This window comes from Hibiscus syriacus, unplaced genomic scaffold (genome assembly GCF_006381635.1).
Source record: "Hibiscus syriacus cultivar Baekdansim isolate YM2019G1 unplaced genomic scaffold, ASM638163v2 tig00110295_pilon, whole genome shotgun sequence".
NCBI classification, from domain to species: Eukaryota; Viridiplantae; Streptophyta; class Magnoliopsida; order Malvales; family Malvaceae; genus Hibiscus; species Hibiscus syriacus.
In genome coordinates this window covers 335,787-354,395 of record NW_024062667.1, presented here as the reverse complement: position 1 = coordinate 354,395, position 18,609 = coordinate 335,787, and the positions used below count along the sequence as shown (strand labels likewise).

The 18,609-nt window shown below is 36.6% G+C and overlaps 2 pseudogenes; both read right to left on the bottom strand.

Annotated features, from left to right (window-relative positions):
- Positions 1-1,957: 1,957 nt before the first annotated feature.
- On the bottom strand, positions 1,958-3,203 carry LOC120116464 (annotated as a pseudogene).
- A 2,183-nt stretch (positions 3,204-5,386) lies between these two features.
- On the bottom strand, positions 5,387-17,169 carry LOC120116450 (annotated as a pseudogene).
- Positions 17,170-18,609: the final 1,440 nt, after the last annotated feature.

The window sequence follows — 18,609 nt, the reverse complement described above, 5'->3', positions numbered from 1 at the left end:
TCTCTCCAAGTTTTTCTTGACAATCTTTGGTTACCGTATCTTTACTTCAACTATTTTGCAACATTTTATAAAATTAATTATAATTTTGTATCTTTTTAATAAATTTAATGATAATTTTAAATTTTGAAAGTCAGTGACCAAAGACCATTTGACCATAGTCTAGGATTACTGGCCTGGTGTATGCCCAAATTTATTTTGATTCAGTTGCACACATTTAAAAATGTAAATAAACCCATTCATTTCATGTTGAATAACTATAATCATTTGTGCATTCAATGTGTGAACATAAAATGATTGCGTCGATAGCAATATTAGAGATTTGTGAAAATTGAATAAAAAAAAATCATGAACACAATTGCACAAAATCCAAGTTATGCATAATATTCACATTTTAATAACGTTCGTGTGTAGTTTTGATATTCGACCTTTTTTTCTTCTATATAAACATTTTGTTTGTTAATTCATGATCCATATTAGGGTCCATAATTGTTTCTCACAATAATGTCCGGTTTATGTTCCGAGTTTGATGAGGTTATCCTAATAATACGGTCCATGATTGAAACACCGAGCATTCTCTCTCTTTCATTCAAACCCTAATCATGGCAATTGACGAAATTTTGGAGGGGTAAAGAGGAAATGGCTTTTTCTCCTTCTAATTGAAAATCCTGCCATCTAGATTTCATGAGGTTTGGATTTGACTATCCTCAATTACTAATTTCCACAGCATAATAAGTTGACATAAGTCTCAAATCTCATCTAATTGGTAATTAGGTTTTATGTCATGTGCAATCTCATTCCTACATCTTTTGAATTGGTACTTAAACTTTCGATTTATAATTTTTTTGAATAGGGAATGTAATATATTATCGGGGGAACTAGACTTAGCAAAGGTATATATATCGTTAAAAAACCTCACTGCCACCTAAAAAGAGGAAAAAGAATGCAACGTACTGTGCCAAAAAGCAGATTACATCGGTGACAAAAACCTCCTGCACGAACATCGTGACAACACAAAACACAGATACTTTAAACCAAAACAAACAGCAAGACACAAACACAGATCATAGAATAGCAAGCAGAATACCTGCATAGCCTGTGCAGGAACCGTTCAAGCCGATCTTGAAGCTCGTCCTCTACCCATTCACTATCAACCACAATGGATTACCTCTCCTTATCCCATTTTGGGCTAAGACGTGAGCGTCGACATTCCTCTCTCTATGCACAAAACTTACAATCCAGGAGTAGCGTGCACACAAAGTATACACTTAGTATCATTTCAGCAAAGGGAAGTGAGGATAATCTTGGTTATTGATCCAGCTTACAGCTAAAAGACTATCCGGCTCCATCAGCAACTTGAGATGGCAGTCCTTCCATGAGAGGAGAAAATCTGGCAAGCTTCCAGACTTAATTTATTGCTTTTTGATCTGGTTCTGAATTGAATCATTAGTTAAGTTTATCTAAGAATTGATCGAATCTAACATATTTCTCAATATTATACTTAATATTATAACCCTTAAAATAATTTTTCGATTACACACTAAAAAAAATCGGGTTCAAGTTATTAGGGTGTTACAGTTTTTTTTACCATTAAGCCTTTTAGTTAATTTTTACAGCTTCTTTCCGTATAAAGAAAGAAGGGATGGGAAAATTTTAAAAACGCCATTATCAAACCCGGTCACCCACGTCACAGGCGGGAATTCTCACCACTATACTACAACGACCATGTCAATGATGATCTTGTTTATAAACTAATATATATTTTACGATCATTATACTTACTCCTATATATCTTCTAACATTTTTGGTAAAATATATGTGATATAGATTGTGTGCTCGTGGCAAAGAAATGAATAGAGTGATCATTTTTTTTCTTATTATATTAGGCATTGAATCCTAGACAAAGGTGAATTTCTGTCACTAGACCACTGTTCAGGTTTAAAAGTATAGCATTTTTTGTCTAAGTTGCTGCAATACATTCGAGAGGAAGTTGAGGGAATCGGTTAGGGTCCATGCAGTAGTTGTAAATCATGTAATGCTGCTGCACCCACATCAATCTTTGCAGGCTGGGTGCATCCAGCTCTTTGGCTAGCCATGAACTGGAACTGCAGGGATAAGCGGCCCCAGAGCCATAACTCCAAATGCATGCTTGTGCACTCATGTTCCTATAGGAAGCTGTGAAAGGGGCTTTGCTCCAATCTGTTTTGACTAGACCACTCTTGTTGCCAGCTATCCGCATTCCAAATACTCGAATGAACCCTCATTGCCTGCCTCTTGGGGTATGGAACTTTACTAGACCCCAAGTTCTTGAATTGTCTGATAGGCTTCCCATCAACATAAACTGAAAGGGTTTAAAAAAAAGGACTATGAGTTTCAGCTGCTTTTGTGTAAAAAATGTCATAATAACATAAAATCTCCTAATGTTTGTTTTAAATATACATTTTAGCCTCTATTTTTTAGCATTTTGACCCCAACGTTTTATTTTGTGATAAAAAGCCGCTTATAGATGAAATTGATGTCAACAAACAAACAATTAACACTCTAAAATAGAAGTATTTTACCCTAAAATGAAACGTTAGAGTCAAAATGCTAAAGCAAATGATTAAATAGACTATTTAGTCAAATGTTATGGGTCAAAATGCTTTAATAAAAAGAAGAGGATCAAAATGACTTTTAATCGAACGTTAGAAGTTTTGAGGTTTTACATGATGACTTGGGGATTCCAGAGGATGGAATAGGTGTAGAAATCTGCTGTTGGGTCAAACCAGAGATGGAATTGTTGCTCTCTCCTCCTTTGCCTGCAGTAATCACATTTGTGTGAACCGTGTACGGATCACCACTCAAATTCCTAAGAACGCAAAGTCAATTTCGTCCCATGTTAATCCTTGTGAGGCCAACTGCAACCAAAAACAAGGTTAGAGCAGCACATGATCCCATGTCAAGTTTAGAGCTTACATAATAGGATGTTACAGTGCCAGCCGAGTTGCCTGGAACGAGTTTAAGCTGCACTGAAATCTTACCAAATAGATACTCATTCTGGACTGGAAACCTGACCCGGAGTCTTTGTCCAGTGAGATACTGAGCAGCTCACCATTGTTCATTACCCTAACTCGGTCACTTCCCCACGTGATGTCATATTCTTGGGAAAAGTTGCTAGCAAGCGCAGCAACCAAAGGGAAAACCACAACAAACACAGCAAACTTCATTAGAAAGTGAGGCACAAATGAGCCTTATTTTATTGCCAGAAATGAATGTGAGAGTTTGGGGAATCGAACTGGTGCATGCACAGACTGGAGGTATCTCTTTATAAACAACAATAGCAACGGGGAAAAATGAAAAACAAATGCAGAAAAGGACAAGAGGGAAGTGAGGTTCATGTGCCATTTTGGAGTGGTGGGGCAGAGAGAAAGAGGTGGCGAGAAAGAGTTAAGGAAATGCGCATGTCACAAGTGACAGCCCATGACCATGTCGATGTAACACGCGGCGCAAATGCCATGCCATGGCGAGGTTTTGATCTAATTATGATTTGTGTCATATGGCACAAATACCTCTTCAAGATGTGACATTTACTCCTCTCCTTCCCATATATATCCCACCAAACCCTTCTATTCGGTTAGTACAAGAAAATACTTTATACGAAATATTACAAGGATAGATTGAATATTCTGAAAGCGAATACTCAATTATAAACGAGTGAAATACCAACTTAATCGAAATTATTTATACACATGTTAAACCTAGTCAACCACAAAGAATTACTTGCAAATCTATTTCAAACTCTCAACTACTGATGTCTTTTAACAAGTATATACTAGTGGTTGATTGTTTCACCTATTTCCTAACTTGACACTATATGGGATTTCTTAACCTTAGGCCTTCATGTAACACCCTTGTGTGAATCAGACGTCTGATCCTGTAGGAGATGTCATCATCGGATAACGGAACTAAAATGAAACTAATTGGTTTTCAATTTTACAATTATCAACACAACTAGCATTTAGGGACCATTTGCACACAATCTAAAACTGTAGTGGTCAAGGAAGAAAATAAACCAAGCAACAACATCAAATAGTTAATTTTGATATTTTAGGCCTAAGGTATCAATACCTTGTATAGGGGTATCGATACCTTGTATAGGGGTATCGATACACTTGACTTGGTATTAATACTTTAACGAGATATAATATCGTTTTTAGCTTCAATGTTTAGATAATGATACCTTACAACAAAAATATATATTTAAACAATTTTATGAATTTTGAAAGCCCTGAAATATACCAGAATCATATCGAGATTCTTACGATCTATGAACATATTTCGTTCTAAAAATGTGACATGTAATCATAATCGAAACATTGAATTCATTCAGGAGAAGAATTTAGTATGCGAAGTTATTCTCTTCATTTATGCAACATGTACATATCAAATATACTTCTAAAAATGTCTGTATGCATTAGAGTTTGATCTAAATTTAATGTGATACAAATGAATAAAGATATAAAATCAAGAGATAATCAAGGAAAGTCAAAAATTTAGTTTAATTGAAAGTAGAAAGCCTATTAAGTTGATTAATAGTAGAAAACTTACATTAAGTAGATTTCTACTATATAAGTTTATTTTATAATCAAGTAACCATCCTTATAAATAGATATTAGGGATTAGAGTTAAAATTCAAGTTGTTTCTGTAAATCCCCTTGTATTTTCCATTTTCGACATTAGAGAAAATAATCTTCTTCTATCGTGGTTTTCCCGAAAGGATTTTTCATGTAAATCTTGGTCTTTTTTATTTTTGTAATTGATTTACATTCACTATTATCGTGCTTACATTATTATTAAACTGGTATCAGAGTTGTTTGGGTTTGATTCGATCATGATAATGGTATCGATGAAATATGAAATTTCATTATTGGATTGTAATACTAAATTCTCGTTATGATAGATGAAGATGCAAAATTTCCTTGCACAATTAAACTTAGGCGAGGTATTGGAAAGGATCGAGTTAACCGAGAAGATACAACGTAAGGATCGAAAAGTCCTATCTCAAATATGTTTATACTTATTAAATCAAATTTTGTAGGATTTCTTGTGGACAAAATTGAAACAATTTTGCATGAAGAAACATTTATCAACAAGTTGTATCTGAAGCAATTGTTTAAGAAAATTGTCTTAGATTTAGGGGTTGATTCTGATATTCTTTTCCTCCTTATTCATCCTTTGGAGATACCATTATGTATAGTCGTCAAACCTTTAACGTTAGTGAAGAATACAATTCCACATACCCTAATGATAAGATGAAACAACTTGTAATTAGAAATGAGTCGAGAGAGAATCTCGTTTCTCATGAAACGACTAATAGTAATAGCATGAGGAAAGAAGAACGAAATTTCGATAGTAGAAACAATAGCATATCGAAATAAAAAAATGGAGGTAAAATTTGTAATTTTCTGGTATTGACGTAATGGCTTGTACTCTTCCCATCATCTAATAATACTGTTTTCAACAGGCATCATCTCCATGAACTTGTTAAGGCATCATCAAGTGTACCAAACTTGCTAAACTTACAGACCTACATCAGCTACTCTCCTGCCACGTAAGTCTTTTTTTCATAGTATTTCTTTTCACTCTCTGTTTTCTTGGCATTGCGTTTCTACATCGAAATTCGGCAGCAAATATTAGAGGAATACATAAATAACACAATCATGCATACATAGAACACAGGTGTTAAACACCTGAAATTGTACTAACAAAGAAAACTACGATCTTTTCTAACAGAAAATGATCAACAGAATGCGATTAATGTTGGAAGAAAGCTCCTTTCGATGCATGCCTCATGCAAAAAAGTTCCGATGATATCTATAGTCGGATGTAATCTGGAACCTATAACGCAAGCGTCTAACACGTAATGTTGTTCTTAAAGAATATGAACAACTGCCGATCAATTTCCACTTCTGGTTATGTATCGGGTAATGAAACACAATAAATGCAAAAAACTGCAATCAACTTGCATTTCTGGTTATGTAAGAGAACTAATTTAACAATAGATGTGAACTACAAAAAAGTTTATGCAGTCAGTGTAAGTAAGTACCATGTAAGCCTCATGATTGGTAACTATCCTTTGGGCTACGGAACTTGTTGTTAAACTTTTAGGGCTTTCGAGAAAACGGAAAATCCCCATTCTCTTCGGGACTGCATAAGGATCAGTTTCACCCTGTATGAAGCAAAATCAGCAATTCCCCTAAATCCATAGACACAAGGGGTCATTATAAATCCAAGGGAGGTCTGTACACTTACAGGCAACAAAGTGTTACTCTCAGCAACTGTCCCATGCACAACAATAGAAATGTTGAAGGTTGTAATCTGTTCCATTAAAAAAATAACCCCATAAGTAATGGCAGCTGATCCAATTTTAAAGAGTGAAACCAAATAGCAGAAGTAGTAGTAGCAATAATGCAAATCGACAATGGCATAACATAAAAGCACAATAAGTTGACAACAAACAGAAAATAAGTAATTCTTAAAAAAAAGAATAAAATAAAGTATTAATGGATGGACATGCTTTAGTAGAAACTAGCAACACTTAAATCATTAAGTGGTACGATGCAAGTTTAATGCATGGACATGCTTTGCCTATAAGAAGTTGGATTTAATCTAAAAGGAACGAACTAAAATTTAAATTATTGTTTCTAGAAGCATTTTTCATACAAAATTTGATAGAAGGATCATGATAATTACGAATACATGATATTAAGACTTATACCCCTTATTAAATCAACACCCTTTCATTTTACTCGCTTCAAATGCCTAAAACAAAAATGGGTGCCCATCATCATGAGTAAATCATGTATTCACCACCAAGAGACCATAAGCTTGTCGCATTTTCTTGTGCCACCACCAAGGTAATAATTATGCTAAACCAATATTATTACAAAGAAATTAAGTCATTTTAAACTCACTGCCACAAACCACAGCCTGTTGCATATTTTTGTGCCACCACCAAGGTAATAATTAACCTAAACTGATATTCTTACAAAGAAACAGATACATAATCAAAGGGAAATACACTTATGCACAGATTTTTATATATACTTATAGGCATATAAATATAAAATTAAAAGAAAATCACACCATGTCCTTGGTAATCTCCCAAGGTGCACCAATGATAACTTCATCAACAAATGGCAAGCTAACACACTAGACAGCGCTCATGAACGTGCATAACTGGGTAGGGCACCCCCCTGTGCTCTCTGCATGCAATGTAGACTCATAAGTTATTTCTTATGAAGACTTTACGAAAGCAGGTAAATGTACAAGAGTGTATCTAAAGTTAACTCTCAACCTTATAAGCTCAATGTTCCAGCAAAACTTAACAAGTATTAAACAAGAAAAAGATAAACCAAACATAACATAAACAATGTACCTCACAATGTGGTCAGTATGGACACCAACAAGCAAAAGTCCCCCAGCTGCTTTGCCTTCTTGAGGATCTAAGTAAACATAAGAGATGGCTTAGGGGCATAGACACACAGAATGAGTTGCAAAAGTTTAATTGTTCCAGATAAACAAGTACCATGGAGCACAGATTAGTGATTTTAGTTGATTATTTATGCTCTTCAAGTTATGACGGTATATACACTCTCATCTCTTTCACATAAACCCTCACCCAAAAAAAAGTGAAAAGAAAACGATAAAAAAGGGTTGTTTCTCCCTTCTCTAACAATCAAAAATCATAACCCCATAGGTTAATATTTTTAATTTCTTCGGGCTTATTCGTAGCTGCATGAACATCTCATTCTCAGCATTTCAGTCCTCATTCCTTACTCCAAACCTTTTTTTCCATTTCCAGAGACTAGCTGCATATTTCTAGCAGTTACCTCCAAGATTTTGTTCCAGTTTCTATCTGCTTCGTTGATCCTCAAGAGAATCACAACGCTTTATAGGACTTTCCAAGAGAATCACAACACTGATATTAATTAACCAACGAGTATATGAGCACATTTTCCGATGCTGTTACGAATTTAAACATCAGCTAATTGAAGAGGAAGCACTACACCACTTTCCTATTAAGGCAATAGCCTTGACAAATGAGGATCATTAACCTTTTCACTGAAGAAACAGTCAGAAGATGTCTCCATCCAGATTACCGTGTTATTGATTTGGGAAAAGGTTCTCAATACAAAGTGTTATTCAATGTTACGACAATACATAGCAGCTGTTATAATATTGGATTTATTAGTTGCTTGATAGATATGATGAAGAATACTACATTTCAAAAAAGTAAATGGGCTTTCTAATAGTAATCTGCCATTTGATCGTATGAGTTAACATTCCTTTCTAATTGTACCTACCTTAAATCTTATATATATATATATGTATATATTTAATACTACTTCACTCAATGTTGGTGGAACTCTAAATCAAAGGAATGAAGTACATAATTTAGCAGAAGCAAGATCTTCTATATCTGATGTAAAATTGTATACTTTATTTGAATTTGAAAATTGTACACTTAATGAAGTAATTTAGAACTTCTGGCATTTTAATTAGTAATTATTTCCTCCATTGGTCCCTCCAACTTAAATATGTCTTTGAATATCTCAAAAGTTCTAACCTAAATTATTAAATAGGTTAAGATGCATTAACACCCAGCTGCTGAACCATACTTCGCTTGCCACTCTAGTTTAAATTCTGATAGAAAAAATGTAGGTCGGATATGCATCTTACAATTTAATTATCATCAAGATAAAAAAGTTTCAGTCGGGTTACTATATTGTCACCATAGAGCAATAGCATCAGCTAGCTACTCGGTTCATATATGCAGACATTGGTAGCCAAGCCAGTTAAGAATAAGCTATGCACAAATTTTGCAACAATGCATATTAAAAGAGGCTACAATGAGGCAGTGGCTCTTTATGAATGCTTATCTTATGAAGGGACTGGAAAAAAATGTGGATCTGATTAAGAGCAATCACCAAATTTATGCTATCACAATAACATAAAAAAGAAGAAAATTGGAAGTGTCAAAGGGAATACCTCCACGTGCCCAGCATGAAAGAGATCAAATGCCCCATCAATGTATACAACGCGAGCATTTGGTCCAGGTCCCTGAGGAAAAGCTGAATGAGACTGACATGCAAAGATCCATGAATTCAGCACAAACAAACACTACAGATAAAGGGAGAAAGAAAGTAAAAGATTGGGAATGCTCCACCTCCATCCATACCCCCTTCCCCCCCCCCCTTTCCCTTCACATCCGATAAAGAAGAAAATAACTATTGAACTTATTTCAAGAAAATTTGTTGTAGGCAGCCATTGTGCTAGGGAATTCACTTAACACAGAATTTTAGGCCATTTGAAACAATATTGTTATGAGTGAGATGAAAAAGAATTAGAAAAGAGAGAAAATGCACCAGACCGTTGATCCATATTATACTTCAAAGTCTCACCAACAGGATTGCTTTAGATAAACTTCCCAAAAATCATTTTTTGATAAGAATTGCAGGCCTCATTAAAAAACCCCTTCTTGACTAATGGAACTTTTGAGAAAGTTCCTTAATCAGTGAAGGGAGGAAAAGAGTGCCTTAGGATTTTATTTCTCAAGAAACACAGTACATAAAAAACAACCAGCAGACTGACTAAACACCATAAAAATTACAGAACATTTAAAACGACCAGTCCGCCCCTATACAATAGCGAAACTACCATATCCCCTACAACCACAATAACCCAAGACCCTACTGAATGACCTCTAAAGCAATAATGTGTGATCAGCCAATCCCTTGTTTAGCTAAGGTATCAGCCTCACAATTACATCTCCTCGGTATGTCTAATAATGATCGCCCTCTCCGAGATTAAGGAAGCAATTTTTGAACCAGTAAACTAAGGAAAGGAGGAGAAGAAGTCGGCAGTAAGATCCAATCCACCACTGTCTTACAATCACTCTCAATAATTAACCTTCCTTGAGTCACCCATTCCGATGATAGAAAAAATTCAATGCCTTTCTCTATGGCTTTCATCTCAGCGAGTGGAGGAGGACCTGGACCAACAGCAAGCGAGAAAGACCCAAGGATTTTGCTTTCAGAGTCCCTTAAAATGCCCCCCATTCCCCCCAACAGCCCGTCCCCACTAATTGCCCCATCAACATTAACTTTAAAAAAAGGAAGGGGAGGAGGAAGCCATTCCTGAACCTTCATCCTTTTAGGGTGCCTTGTCTGCGAGCGACGGGTCTCCTACAAGCGAATCAACCTGAATGATAACGTTCGGGTATTTAGCAAGGAACCACTTAACCAACCTAAATCTGCATATGAAGAAAAGATTAGGTTGTCCAGTTTCCAATCATCAAAAACCACCGAATTTCTAGCCTTCCATAGTGACCAAAGAACTACCCCGGTATAAAGCTCCATATTAATGACTTTGGCCTTAAATCCGACCAGGAGCACAGCAAAGAGGCTGGATCATTAGGTAAAACTGACGAGACTCCCCATAACCTCCAGAAACTGCTCCATAAATCCCATGCAACCTGACACGAAATAAACAAATGCTAAACTGTTTCCTCCTGCTTAGCAATAACGGGCAAGACACCTCCTCCAACGTAACACCCCTTTTTATCAACTCCGATCTGACTGCCAGTCTTTGATGAGAAACCTGCCAGAGAAAAGTTTCGACTCTAGGTGGGGCCAAACCTGACCAAACGAATTTCTTCCAAGTGAGACTGCCCCCTGAGTTGGAAGAAAGGGTCAACCTACAGGCTTTAGCAGTAAACAATCCATCACCCTTTCCCGACCACACGCCAAAAATCATCCACCGAATCAGATAGCCCAACATTCTCCAAAGTGTCATCAGTCGAATCCAGTGCTCCATCCCAGTCACAGATTCCTTCTCGTATGAATGTTCCAAATCCACTTATTGCTTATTATACTTCCAAACTCTGAAACTTTTCCCCACTTATTGTTAGATAGGGCATATATCCTCGGAAATTGACTTTTTAAGGATTCCTCATTTAGCCACACATCATGCCAGAATACAATCGACTTTCCATTACCTACTTGTATCTTCGAGTGAGATCTTAAACCATTTCCAATTGCTCTGCCAAGTAATTTCTTGTAATACCCTTCCATATCCAAGAATCCGAAGGAGAGATTACCTTGTTAAGGTCTAAAGACATAGTACTCGCATTATGTTTACTGCAAATCATGTTCTTCCAGAGTGAGTCCTTTTCATTTGCGAATTTCCATACCCATTTACCTAGTAGTACTCTGTTAGCGAAATTCAAATCCAAGATTCCCAGCCCACCCTCCTCTACGGGAAGACAAACCCTTTTCCAATTCACCCAGTGAATTCTGCTTTTTGAAGAACCCTCCCCCCACAGAAAGTTTGCCATAATAGAATTTAGTTTCCTATAAACCTTACTCGGAATTCTGAAAATAGAGAGGAAAAAAATTGGCAGGGAGGATAAAACTGATTTAATCAACACTAATCTGCCCGCCATAGAAAGTGAGGAAGCTTTCCATCCGGATAATTTTTTGTTGAAACTTTGCATGACTGGCTCCCAAAGAGCCTCTAAGTTCCTTTTTGCACCTAATGGTAACCCTAAATACACTGTTGGAAGAACCCCAACAGCACAGCCAATCTCCTTAGCATATTCATTTAGTACCTCGCCCTCCACATTGATTCCATACAGATTACTCTTCGACATATTCAAATGGAGGCCAGTCATTATGCTAAAAGTTCTCAAGACTCTTTTAATATTGAGGATGTAGGTAGATGAGTCTCGGCAAAACACAATCAGGTCATCCGCAAACTGTAGATGAGTTAGACTGAGGGCATCCGACCTTCCAAAAGTAAATCCCTGAAAAAGTCCCACATCCGCCGCTTTCATCAACATACGATTTAACAGTTCCCCCACTAAATTAAACAAAAGAGGAGACAAACTACATCCTTGTCTCAACCCTTTGCCCATCGAGAACTCCTCTGTAGGAGAACCGTTCACTAATACCGATATCGACGCCGTAGAGAGGCAACATATCATCCAGGAAACCCATCTCTCCCCGAAGCCCATGACTCTCAGTAATCTAAAAATAATTGGCCATTCAACCGAGTCATACGCCCTCTGAAAATCAGCTTTGAAAACCACCCCTTTCAGCCCTCGCTTCCTCCAACTATCTATACCTTCGTTTGCAATAAAAGCACAATCTAGTAATTGTCTCCCCGGAATAAATGCAAACTGTGAAGGGCTCACAATATCTTGGATCACCGAAAATAGTCTCCTTGCTAAAACTTTGGAGATGATTTTATAGAGACTGCCAACTAGACTTATAGGTCTGTAATCTTCAATACATTCCAGATTGCCTTTCTTTGGAATCAGAGAAATGAACGCATGATTGACTCCATGATCCCATTTTCTTCCATAGTAAAAATCCTCCATAAACTTCATAAGATGCCCCTTTATAATTGGCCAGACTTTCTTATAAAACCCCATTGTAAAACCATCAGGGCCTGGAGCTTTAGAGCTGTGGCCTCCCTTACTTCCTCTTCTGAAAAAATAACCTCGAGGCCAGTCCTTTGCTCTTCTCTCAATATATCAAAATTCAGGTTCAAGTTCTCTACCTCTAAAAAATCTTTGGAATTATAGGCTTTCTTGAAGAACTGAGAGACAGCAACTTTAATCACCTCTGGGTCTGTCAACACCTCCCCATCCACTTTCAATTCCGAAATAGTGTTGAATCTGTTTCTGTTAACAGCACATAGGTGGAAGAACCTAGTGTTTCTGTCTCCGTCTTTAATCCATTTCTCTCTCGACAGTTGAAACCAAATACTTTCTTCGATTCTGTGCAATTTCCAGAGCTCATTTCTGGAAGATAGGAGCTGTTCCCAGTCCAAAGTAGACAGTCCACTGCTTTGTGCCTTAATTTCCATATCATAAATTTTACTCTCCAACCCAGTAATAGCTTCCGATATCCCCTTTACTTCTGATTGGCCATTCCTTGATACGTTTTTTGGTTCCTTTTAATAAATTGAACATTCTGCTTCCCCCTCTATCATTGACCCGATCTGACATTACATTTTGAACCATATCTACAAAACCATCCTCCTCCATCATATAGTTAAAAACCGAAATGGTTTCGGTCCCCAGTGCTTCCCATCTTCCGCCAATAGAAATCGGGTTGTGATCAGAAGAATCTAGGGAGTAGTTTCTGAACCACCTTGGGGAAGCAACTTAAGAAGCTGCTGCTCAATAAGAAACGATCCAGCCTTACCCAAGTGGTAACCTCTCTATTACTACCCCATGTAAAGGTGCCACCAACCAAAGGAAGGTCAATTAGATTTGGTTGTTGCAGGAAATTCCTTAGCAGACCCATTGAATGCCAGTTTTGAGAGGCCCAATCTTTCCTCTTGTTCGATATAAGCATTGAAATCTCCCCAATGCAGAGAGGCAGATCAATCGAATGAACAAAACTCAACAGCTGACTAAAAAACTCCTCCTTTTCTTCCTCTACCGATGGGCCATATACATTAATAAAACACACTCCACCTTAGACACCTTGAACCTTCCTTTTAACATCTGAACTCTACTATGATTGCCCACTCATTTGCCTCAAAAACATTTTCATTCCACAGACACATCAATCCACCAGCAGACCCATCCGCTGGTTGAAAACTTGCTCCCTTTAGTAACTTTCCTCCTAACTTCCTATTCAATCCCTTCTGGCTTTTATTTAGTTTTGTCTCCTGTAAAAACAATACAACCGGTTTAATCTTATTTACAAGTCTCGACACCCTCTAATTTTTCCTTCTTCCTAATCCCTAACATTCCACGAAAATAAAATTGCACTCCATCATAAGCACTTCCTACCGAAACCTTCAGGACACAGAAACTGGCTCACTGACCAGCTTCATTGACCACCCCTGCTCCTTCCTCCATCTTTCTAATTTTATCCATAAAAGCCTCCCTCCCTTCCTTGAAAGAAATGCCTAACCTCTAACAAACTTCCCAAGTATTCAAGCTTCCTCCAGAACTTTAGAGAAGGACCGAGAATAGACTGTAGACACTTCTGCATTTGCCAAAGCATCTGAGATTAAGCCTCTTCTCTTCTTTCTGTATAATCTTCGGCTCCTTGAAATAATAGACGGGTCTGCCCCCCCTGGTTGGAGAAAAACTGCTCTTTATATGCCCCGTAGAAGTATTCTGAATTTGACCAGAACCTGTTAACTCCTTGACTTGGCCCTATCCCCTGAAGCTGAAGAAAATTGCTTAAAATAATGAAGAACCAGCCTGTTCTGGCTGTGCTTATGACTATTTTCTGAACATAGCCATACTCTTCTTGTTTCGACCTTGTACACCCTAACAAAACGTCCACAACCCCTCACACCTTCAGAAGTCTTGCTAATTGACAATCCTTTCGAAACCTGATATCCCAATCTCCATCTCCTACACCTCTTCCCCATTGGATTGCTAATAGCCTTTTTAGATTTACATCCTTTATCACCCTTAGCCCAATCTTCCAATTCCTTGTTGTTTTCCTTCACCTCCTCCCCCATGAAACTACTCTTTTCCTCATATGTTTGGAAAAGAGTTTGGTCTTGGAATTACTTTCATTATCCACAGGACAACACTGGGCTGGAGAAATATACCCAATCTGCTTAGGCCCAATCTCCACATATCTGCCTGTTTTAGGGTTAATCCCACAGTCTTTGACACCTTTATCTTGCCCCGAGGATCCACCTCCAAACTGCACACCCTTTTTCTCTCAGCATAAAGGGCTTCTGACACTTTCTTCTTACTTTTAACCTCACCTAGTGCTGTCCCTGATCACTATGGACAGTCCCTATAATATCGTTGACTTCCACGTTTAAATTCAAATTGCCATCAAAACAGCGTGTCAACCCCATGAAAGCTCCTGACATCGACTGAAAATTCAACTTCCAAAAATCATCTTTCATGCAAAATATTTACATAAGCATTTTATCCGGACTTTTACATTCATGATGCTACATAACAAATCTTCAATAAAACAAATGCAAGGGGATTATAAACCAGAGGGCAGTTAACCAGTTTGGTCATAAGAAGACAATATGGTAAGCGGGTAGTTCAACCAACCTCATTTGAGGAAAGATGATAAAAAAACATCATTTTCTTGTTATTTTTTATTACACCAAAAGATAGCCAAATGGAAATTTTCACAAGGCATCTGTCATCATTTTCTTTCACCAAGTATAGTTATAAATATGGGCAAAATTGCACATATAGGAAACACACACCATTGAGCATTTTCAAATGGTAGACTGACATCTTTCATTCTTTCTCATTTTCAGGCTGGCAACTAGAGAAACCAAATAATACCTTGCCATTTGAAAATTGCACAATCCGCTGAGATGTTGGTAGGAATTGGGAAATCTGACCCCTTTGTGACTGATGTCTTTCACCTAAATCTCCACTTGAAAGTGTGATGGTATTCTCCACCCCCTTCAGTATCCTTTAGAGAAGAAAGTATTTCCTACGTACATATAATTTGTGAAATAATTAGAAATGATTGAAGTTTACAGAAGCTAGTAAAAGAGAGGGGTTCCAACAAAAGGAATCATAAACACATCTCAAGAGAATTTTTATTACCAACAATATCCGTGCTGGAGACACCTTCAGTACGCTTAATCTGCTTGTAGCGGCCAGCTTTCTTTGCCAATGCATAAGCATCAGATCCATCGGGGAGGAGGCAAGGATCATCACCATGTATATAGTCAATCTTATGCTTATTGAACAGACTGTTCATGAATTGTTCTGTAATTGCATAAGGCGCATTGCTATTACTGATCCACCCACTTTAATCCACTGACAAGTGCCAGCCTGGAGAGAACATCAATGTGATCCACAGAACCATACACTATTAATTACAAAAATCCCACCAACAGGAGCGAGTTGACAAACAAACCATCAAGGGGAAGACCAGCACAACTATGAATTAAGTTGAAAGTTAAGAATTTTATCACACAATATATACTAATTCAATACAGCTTAGTAGTTAAACGAAAAGATAATCCCTCACAGTTTAGTGTATCCAGCCTTCTAAGCTATGCTCTTGAAAATGAAATAGTTGCACCAGATAACTAGCCTCTGCAATCCATGTTGTTCATTAACTGATGTAACATGCATAACAAAGTTCTATTCTAAAATATCTATATGTCACTATGTATTTATTGACATAATGACAAAAAATGTCCCTAACATTTGACTAAATAGTCACTTTGGTCCTAGTCTTCTTTTTGGAGCATTTTGGCCCCAACATTTCATTTAGGGGCAAAAGTCCCCTTCGTGGATGGAAATTGTTAGTCAACAAATGGTCAATGCTCCAAAATAGGGACCTTTTGCCCTACAATGAAATGTTGGGGGCCAAAATGCTCCCAAAAAAAAGATAGGAGCCAAAATGATTATTTAATCAAAATTTAAGGGTATTTTTTGACATTTGCCTTATTTATATGGCTTTTTAATTCTCATACTTTCAGATTTAGATGAATACACACATGCAAGCATATGTAAGTTTATACATGTATACACACAGGCACATGCATATTAGTAATGTCATTTTCCTCACTGTTCTCTTTCATATATGAAGACATCACAGCCCTGAGCTGCACTTGTCTTCAGAACTTCTATTAATAAGCCAAGATATTGTGAATGTTTTCCATGTGATTGATTGAACTTAAACACAGTTAAAGAAGATTCAAAACAGAGCAGTGGCTACATGTGTAGAACACAAACAGAATAAGGCATAAATGAAGTGCAGAAATCAAATCAGAATATCAAATGAAAAAACAGAGTCGTATGACTACCTCTCTTCCATGGGAAGAACAGGAGGGCCTTATTAGCAATTATCTCCTCATCACTTACAACACCTACCACCAACTCATCTCCCAAAGCCTTTGCTTGCCTCAACGCATTGGCATGGCCATAATGCATGAGATCAAAGCAGCCATCCATGTAAACCCGAATGCGCTTCTTCTCACACTTCTTCTTGTGGAAGACCCCTGAATCTGACCAAACATATGACAATGGGAAATGTCCAATTCCACCGAAATAAGTGGTGGACAAACCAAGCAAGGCAGCCGTTAGCATTAGACCACCAAACAGACGTGGGCAGTAATACAATCCATCCAAATCCAATTGTGGCTCTCGTACTCCATTCATTCTCTCTTCAATCTCAATTACAGGAGACACGAAACCTAAAACACGGCAACAACAAAGTAAGAAGAAGAAGAAGAAGAAGAAATGTAAGATTTACAATAAAAAATTGTATCAAACCTTTCAGACTAACTTTACACGCAATTTTTTATAAAAAAAACTGAAACTTGGAAAATACGCAAATTTCTTATTTTGTGTGTCCCAGGTCTTATATATTAAGATTTAGATACATGCAAAAACGAACAACTCAGAAATATGAAAAGAAAAAAAGAAATTAAAGCTGGATTTGTTAAGAACAAATATTAAATTTGAATCTAACGCAAAATCCAGAAGCCATTTCATAAGAATTCTAGTTAAAATCGAGCAAATCTAGTTGGGCTCGAGGACTACAATTCATACGCGATGAATTGGTACGTGTAGATGTAAGATCTGATCTTCTACCTTTTGTTTACTGTTGACTTTCTTTAATTCCGGCTTCGTGTCTCCTTCTCCTCCTTGTTTTATTCTTTTCCTTCACCAGATGTTAGAAGCAGCTGTCTTTTAACTCTCAACTCTATATATACTGCATTTCTTCTCACTAGATTAAATAAATATGGATTAAATATGTTATAGGTCCCTATACTATTTAAAATTTAAAATTTAAAATTTAAAATTTAATCTTTATATTTTAATCTTATGACATTAAATCTACATAATTAATTTATAATTTGATGCTAAAAATGTATGTTTGGGGCGTTTATGTTGGTTGTGGTTGATTTTACTTTTTTTCGTTTGGTTGCCCTTCTAGTTTTAGAGATTTGTTCCGATTAATCTGTATCGATTAGTATCGTACACCTGATTTTGGTGGGTAAGTCTCCCATCAATATTTTTTTATATACATAAAATCTTAAACTCGAAACTTGCTTAAGTAATATCAAGTCACTTACCACTTAAATCAACATGTTGATTTGATTTGGCTTTAATCCATATATGTTTGCACTTTGAAACCTAATATTAAATGTAAAAATGTAATAAGAAGTGTATAAATGTTGCTGTCATGTTGGGGCATTAAATATAGGGTAAACTATACCTATGGCTACTTAACTATTTTTTTATTTTATTTTAACCATTGATCTTTTAATTTTATCAATTAGACCACTTAACTATTTATAATTGTCAATCAAGTCATTGGCCACAAATATTTAACGGATAATATGACATGGTAGTTAAAAATTTTGGTATAATTATAAATTTAGTCCATGTTACTCACATATTCTATCAACATGTGATAAAATCTTATTCAAGAATTAAATTTATTTTAATTTCTTAAAATTAAGGTTAAATTGATAGAATATATAAGTAATAATGATCAAATATGTAATTATACAAAACAAAATTAACTATCACGTCACTTTGTCCTTTAAACGTTAACAACCGGTGGTTTGATTGACAACAATTAATTA